The sequence below is a fragment of the Thunnus thynnus genome, chromosome 9 (assembly GCF_963924715.1).
Source record: "Thunnus thynnus chromosome 9, fThuThy2.1, whole genome shotgun sequence".
In the NCBI taxonomy this organism is placed as follows: Eukaryota; Metazoa; Chordata; class Actinopteri; order Scombriformes; family Scombridae; genus Thunnus; species Thunnus thynnus.
Genome location: NC_089525.1, coordinates 3,980,883 through 3,988,290, shown reverse-complemented (window position 1 = coordinate 3,988,290; position 7,408 = coordinate 3,980,883).

Sequence of the window (7,408 nt, the reverse complement as noted above, 5' to 3'; positions counted from 1 at the left end):
TAGGAGGTATAATATTTACCATGTTCACTATCTTACATGCATAGAATTTTAGCATGCTGACATTTGCCAATTAGCACTAAAGAGAAAGTACAGTTGATGCTGATGGGAATGTCAGGAGTTTTGCTCAAGTATTTGGTCATAAAACAAATATTGGACAAACTAAAAGCTATTATAGTTCCTCCTGTGGTTAGCCATGTATTTGTTCAGCCATTTTAGCATAGTATTTCTTTGAAGACAGAATATTTAGCTCATTTTTGTTAATGAACAAACAACATTAAGGTAACACTTCTTAAAGTCCTGAGCAGATAAACTCTAAACATTTCCAAATCTGGTTAAAAGGAGAAGAAAACAAAAAAGGCAGCTAATGGAGGAGATATACTGCAATTCTGGGACCCCAAAGGAAGTAACACATGTCACACCAGGGGACTCTACTCTTCCCATCAGCTAGAAATCAGGTATGAGGTCTGCAGTTGGACCCTCTTGCTTGTGGTTGCTCATGCATTAGCTCAGCGTCTGGCCTTTGTCTTCATAAGAAAGTGAATCACTGTATTCTGACATAGCTGATCTTATGCCTTTCATTTTTCCAATGGATGACACAGCTCTACAAGCTTGTTTTGTTGCCTCCACACCGACAGCTAACAGCTGCACATTAATTTGTTCTTTATTTTCCATTTCAAAAGTTTGCTCAAAAATTCATTTGACAGCTGGATGGCAACATTGCTAAGAGCACAGACATGCAGAGAAGAGAGGAAAGGGGACTTAATGTGAAAATCCAAGCACAAGAATGACATAAGGAAGAGGGGAATAGACCAAAGATAAAAGAGAAACACCAATGAGGGTCATGGAGAAAAAAGGAAGAAGACAGTGATAGATAGACAGGAGTGAGACAGAACACGAGAGAGAGTGAGAGAAACTGAAAAGAAAAGGAGAAAAAATAAGGGAGGCAGCTTTGCAGATGCATTGCAGTGTGGAAGAAAAGTATATAATCGCGCAGGAGGGGATTCCATCCCTGAGCTGCCTAATAAGGCCCCCTGTTAAAAGACATGTCACTCTGTGAAGAGAGGGCGGCATAAGGATGACTGGCACACTGAATAATACAAGAGCAGCCACAGAGGGCCGCTGCTAGCAGGGAGGCTATAAGGACATGGAGGAAACAGCTGAGAGAGAGGTTTTAACTCTGACTGCACTAAGAGAATTTACTGGTTTATTTGGCTTCAATAAGATGCCACTCTGTTATTTAAAGGATCAATGATGACAGAATACACTTGAGGCAACTAGTGAGATTGAAACTCCACCTTTAAGTGAAATATGAATTTAAGTGCTATAGCAGTGGTCTTCATAAGCTCTATTTACCCACACACGTTATTTTGTCTGATCTCTGCAGTTGAAGATATTTGAATTTGAATTTATTAATAGGATAGCCCCTTGAGATGTAGCATCTCATTTTCAAGGGGGTCCTGAAGAAAGGAGAAGCTGAGAGTTTTTAACATCACCAACAATGAAATCCAACTGAGATTAATTGCATGTTTTTTTCTACTCCACAGCATACTGAGGACATGTTAAGTGTTCTGCACTTAACATGCCCTGTGCTCTCTAGAGAGGAAAACACGTTTTATATGTTTTTGGTTTCATGACTGTACATATACTGCAGCAGTCAGGATGTTGTTGTTTGTCTTCATAGGTATTTACATAGCCAATCAAATGATTTAAATTTAAAGTGTATTGCATAAAGCAGTAACGTCACTGTTCATTGGCTGACAGTGATACTAACAGCCAGACTATCCCCTTCAACCAGTGGTGAAAAGTAACTCATTCACTCTACTTGCAGTAAGTACAATTTTCAATCAGTCAATCAAACTTTATTTGTATAGTACCTTTCATACAGGTCAATGCTTCACAGATGACTAACAAGCTGATGAGACAGAACAAATGTAAACTGTGAAATAACAATTTGAAACAATTCAAAACTAATGCACACAAGAAATAAAAATTATGAAAATGTAATAATAAACCAATAAAATAGATTTAAAAATAAAGCAGATAAAATATACAGAAGACATTGATAAATAAAATTGATAAGAGGAAATAGAACTGGTTAAAACATGAATGCAATAAAATAAAGGATACAGTAAAATACCTGTAAGGCCATAAAGCCTTCTGATCAAAAGCCAGGCTAAAGATGTGGGCTTTAACACTTTCAGCTGCTCTCAGTTCCTCATCAGACTGTTCCAGTGGCTCAGAGCATAAAAACTAAAAGCTGCCTCAGCAAAACTTTGTGTCCTGCACTTTGGAACAACTAAGAGACTCCATCCTGGTTCATACATAAACAGCATGTCAGACAAGTAGGCTGGTGCAAGATGTCACGAACCGGGCCGCATGGTCATGACAAAGAAGGGAGACGCACACAACAAAGCCAATTAATAACCAATTTATTTAAATAAAAGAAAGTAACCTAAGAGAAAAACCCGACCTAACAATGGCATGTCTAGTCAGTGAGATCAGTAGTGTAGGTGAGTGCATGAGTGGAACAGTGTGTGAATGTAGTGTTGTATGGTGCAAAAAAGCAAGTCAAATATCAACCCAAAAGCCAAAAGGTGTCTCAGGGAGGAGAGCACCCCAGCAACTGCACTACAAAGGGTTTTTAAAGAGGCACTGGCACCCAGAGCCCCAGGTGTTGCCAGTGTTCCTGATGATGCTGCCACACCCACCTCCAGCACCTGCAGAAACAACAGAGCAGCCACACAAATTGAAGCCACAGGCAGACTGGGCAGAGAGGGTCGTAACAAAGACCATGAATGAAGTGCTTTAAAGACAAGTAACAGAACACTGACAGGCAATCAATGTAAGACCTTTAAAACAGTCGTAATGTGTTCTGATCCTTCCTTCTGGTCACAGTCCTAATTTTGAGGCACTTATTTGAATATTTCCCTTTTCTGCTGCTTTCTGCTTTCTACTTCTATTCCGCTACGTTTCAGAGACAAATATACTTTTTACTCAACCACATTATACTTGTTACTTTGTGGAGAAAGGTTTTACATACAAAACATATGATGAGGTTATGAGATATTATACAGTATTATTTATTAAAGTACATTATATGATATAAAGTAGTTAAAAAAATAGGTCTGCATCAATGTAGGTAGTTACATACATTAGCTTTCTAGTCAATGTCTCCTTCACTCAGACAGATCATGACTTTCTGAACGAGCGATGAAACTCAGTAAGTTAACAGGCTAGATAGCTAATTAGCAAGTCAACTGTTGTAGCACATTGAATAACTTAAAATTTCACCTGCAAATGCTTCCTTTGTCTTTCTACTTTTCAGAGTTTACCCTTTGCTAACTAATATATCTAAGGATCAAAACCATGTTTGTGTGGAGTTTAGTGAAAGAAAAGGGTTTATCTGGCTGCCAAAACACTCTTTTTCTCTTTATTTCCATCTTGCTGTCTGTCTTGTCTTGTGTACTCTCCATTGCAGCCAGTCACAAGTGTTATTTGATGTTATTTGCCTACTTGAGAGCATTAACCTAAAGGTGTTACCTGCTACCTTGATTGCTATTGTGAATGACAGCACAAAGACAGTGACATGTCACATATCACAGAGATTAGGTCTGACAATAGGGTGGTGTTACTGATAGTAATCAATGGCTTTGGAATTGTTCTATAAATAATATAGTGTAGCTGAGATGTGAGACAGAGGTCACTGTGTAATGAGGCGGTTCAAGGTTGATTATCTGTCAGTGTGAATTATTAACGTCAACACCAAAGAGAAATCAGAGATTTCCCAAAGTAAAATATAAAATATTATTCAAGAGAGGCCAAATAAAACAAAGTTTGTTCACTTTTGTAGATAATTCTAGTTTCTGAAATTCTTAAATCACAAAAAACTGTGCAAGACTCAGTCAAAATAATTCACTTTAAGCTGCACTTAGAAATACTTAAATACTTTATAAATGTTGATTTAAGCGTCAAATCAAAAGAGAGAGAGAATTTTCACCCAAGTCTGCAGTTCCCCTCAGCTCTATTGAACATTCCAGAATCTTTTATCTCAATGTTTTGGTATTACTGCCCAAAACTTTCTTGGTTCAGTCTCACTGCTCTCATCAGTGATATTCCAGCAGCAGCAGCAGGTAATTGTTCATAGCAAAAAAAAACCCACCATGTTTAACCCACCATACACTTCCTGCTCAGCACCAAACAGCAGACAAAGTTAGCAGCTAGTGGAGATGTTCTTCTCAGGAGTCCATGGAGACAAAAACAGAACTATAAAGAGAGTGAATATTAGACTTATGTTCATCAGGTGGGCAGAGATAAAAATGTTAATGCTGCTCCATGTCTGCTGGATATGTAAATAGGCAACTGTTTGCTCAAATTTTCATCTTTATAAGGTGATGTCAGTGTGTTTACAGCTTGTTATGCTGGCCCTAAAGAGGTGCTGTGTTAATTTAAAAAAAAAATGCAGGATTCATTATAAAAAAGGTTTTTCCCCCTTTTTAACTGTTTTTTTTCTTACAAGACTAGGCAGGGTTTGTGTTTGTGATAACTACTATGCTTCATTTCTTCAACAGCTGTTGATTTACCCACTGTTAGCTCTCCTTTTACACTAATATTTCTAAGAACTCTGAGACTTTTGAGAGCTTAGTCCTGTGTTTATTCAGGAAAATATTTAATTGCAATCAATAAATGTGTAATTTTGGGTTCTGACACTCATGTATTAGTAGAGTAAAATATCTCTCATATCTGCTGTGTGGGTGTCTTTCTGTCAGTGTTTTGCTTTAGGAGAAATTAAAGCTGGCCTGAAAGGGCAGAGAGATGCTTTTTGAAAGCCACAGGAGCAACACAACACATACGCATTGATAGAAGCACATGGCACACACACACACACACCTGCACACACTCACACACCCCCACATAGTATTAAGCACATACTGTATTCTGGATTATTCTGGATTAATCACACACTTGAGGCCCACTCAATATGCAACCTACTTCTGCTTTAACAACCAGCTCTTTCTGTACGTTTGTGTTTCCTCAGAACAGTGTGAAACTGGATTACACTGTCAGCATCAATCAGAAAATAACCCTTCATCCTGCCTGCATATACGCCGCGCCATTCATCCACATGGGTTCAGAGGTATGGCTGTGAAGTGTGTGTGTCCATCTCCGTTCCTGTGTGTGCTTGTTTTTGGATACGTGTGTACGTGTGAGTGTGTGTTCCTCATGTCAGTGGTGAATGCCAGTAATAGCCCATGGCCTGCTGTCTGCTCATTGACATTTGACAAAGTTGAAGCAAAGGAGTGATGATTGACAGGAGGCAGAAGACGGAAACATTTGTCAGTTTTTCCCTGAAAGGAAACAGCACACTTCATAAAAACTGAATGACAAAAAATGGAGGTTTCTCCCATTCATATGATCACTCTTTGTGTATTAGCTATATTAGGTGTGATATCAATATTGTATTATGGTTGTTGATTGGTTAGGGAGGACATACACCATTGGAGCCTCATTTTATGTGTTTTGGCTAATAACAGATAAGTATGAAAAAATTAAGTACCACCACTTCACACACACACACACACACACACTGCCCTTTCTCCTCCTGCCCTGCAGGTGTCGCTGTTGAAGCATTTTAATCAGAATTTCAATAATGGATTTTTCCCAAAGAAGAGAGAAAAATTATTTCATAAATGATACTGAGATTTGGTAATGGTTTATTTTAACCAAAATTGAAGTGAATTGAATTGTACGTCCTTGTTTGGCCTTTATAATTTACCTCTAACTATAGAGCACACAGTCTGTTCTGGTATTCTCTCCCACAGATGTTCCTCTACCTTTCTCTATTTCAGCACAAATGTGTGAATACTTAAAGCTGAAAGCCTCTTTCCCTTTTTGAGCTATATTTCAACTCAGTAATTTGAAAAAAAAAATAGGATTCAAAATTATTTTTGTGAGAAAGACAGAAGTTACGGGACAGGATTGGGATTCATTTGACATTGTGCTGGTACAAAAGCAATCGACTGTGTTGTGACTGGTGAAGGTAAAGTGAAAAGAACAAATAATCTGCCAAGATTTGATTCCTCACTTCTGCCCAAATCACTCCATCACTCCATATGCGTTCTTTTCATTAAGAATTGACATAATTGCGAGTGCATTATCCAATATTATTATTATTACTCAATCCTATTTCATGCTATGACTAATGACAAATGAAGCCATGATTAGAAAAAAGTAATAAGTGAATCTTTGAGTTGTGATCATTTTATTATTGTGTTGTCAGTCTTACAGACATCACTGGTATGGGACTGACAATGTTGTTTCAAATCACAGTGGATATACTGACGTAGGGAATGCTTAGTGTCTTTTTTCTACAGTAGCATTGAGCTGTTTTCCTCTTCATTTTCTGTCTTATATGTCTTTTTCTGGGTGTAAGACCCATAAATGAAGGCAGCTTTACCAGATTTTTAAAATACATTCATAAAATATTTGTCATTTATGATCTGGAAGTAAAAAAAAAAAAAAATTAAAAAGTAATGAGTAATTGCCCAGAAGTTTCAACCATAATGTCCTCTGGGCAAATTGCAGGTTTAACAGATGTCTTGTGACTGTCTTTGAACGTGAAATTAACTTTGAACTACAGCAGGCATCACCTTTGACCAGCTGTGCCATTAAATTTATGGTCTGAGGTATAAAAATGAAGTTTTAATCATCTGTATTTAAGTAAGTGTCATGTCTTTAATGACTGCAGCTCAGTCTTTCTCTCTATCCCTTTTTGTCCTTTAAATATTCAGGCACAAAGCAAGCAAATGTCAGCCTAGTTATACTTACTATTTAATACTCTGTCTTTGCTTATAAAGGACAGAATCCATTAACTCCAGCCATCTGTACTGCAAACTTTGTATACAGTTAAATAGGCTGGAATGTAATTCTTCTTCCTCAGCATGATGTATCATTAACATGGTCAGAGAGCAACACAATGGGGTTCTTTTCTCTGCATGGTCTCCAAAACACTGCAGCATTAAGCACATTTACTCAAAAGAGCACACATAATTGATATTTCCTGCAATTTTGTCACATATAATGAGCTGATTCTGCCAATACTTACACTGTAACCATACAGGGACTTTCTGTTTTTTAAAAAAATCTTCTCACACAAAGAAAAATAATCTAACAGCTCTGACATATGCTAAATACTAAGAATAGAGTAAAAATGTTTCTATACATACAGTGAAAATGCTGAAAAAACATTCAATCAAAAGAATGTAACGTAATTGAAAATATATAGATAAACTGTGTGGAAAGTACTTTTGGAAGAACATAGCACATGTTTAACCTTTGGAGTGGAATGAGCTATATTTTTTATGCATGGAATAAAATGTCATATATTGTGAATGTTTTTGGAATCTCTTAA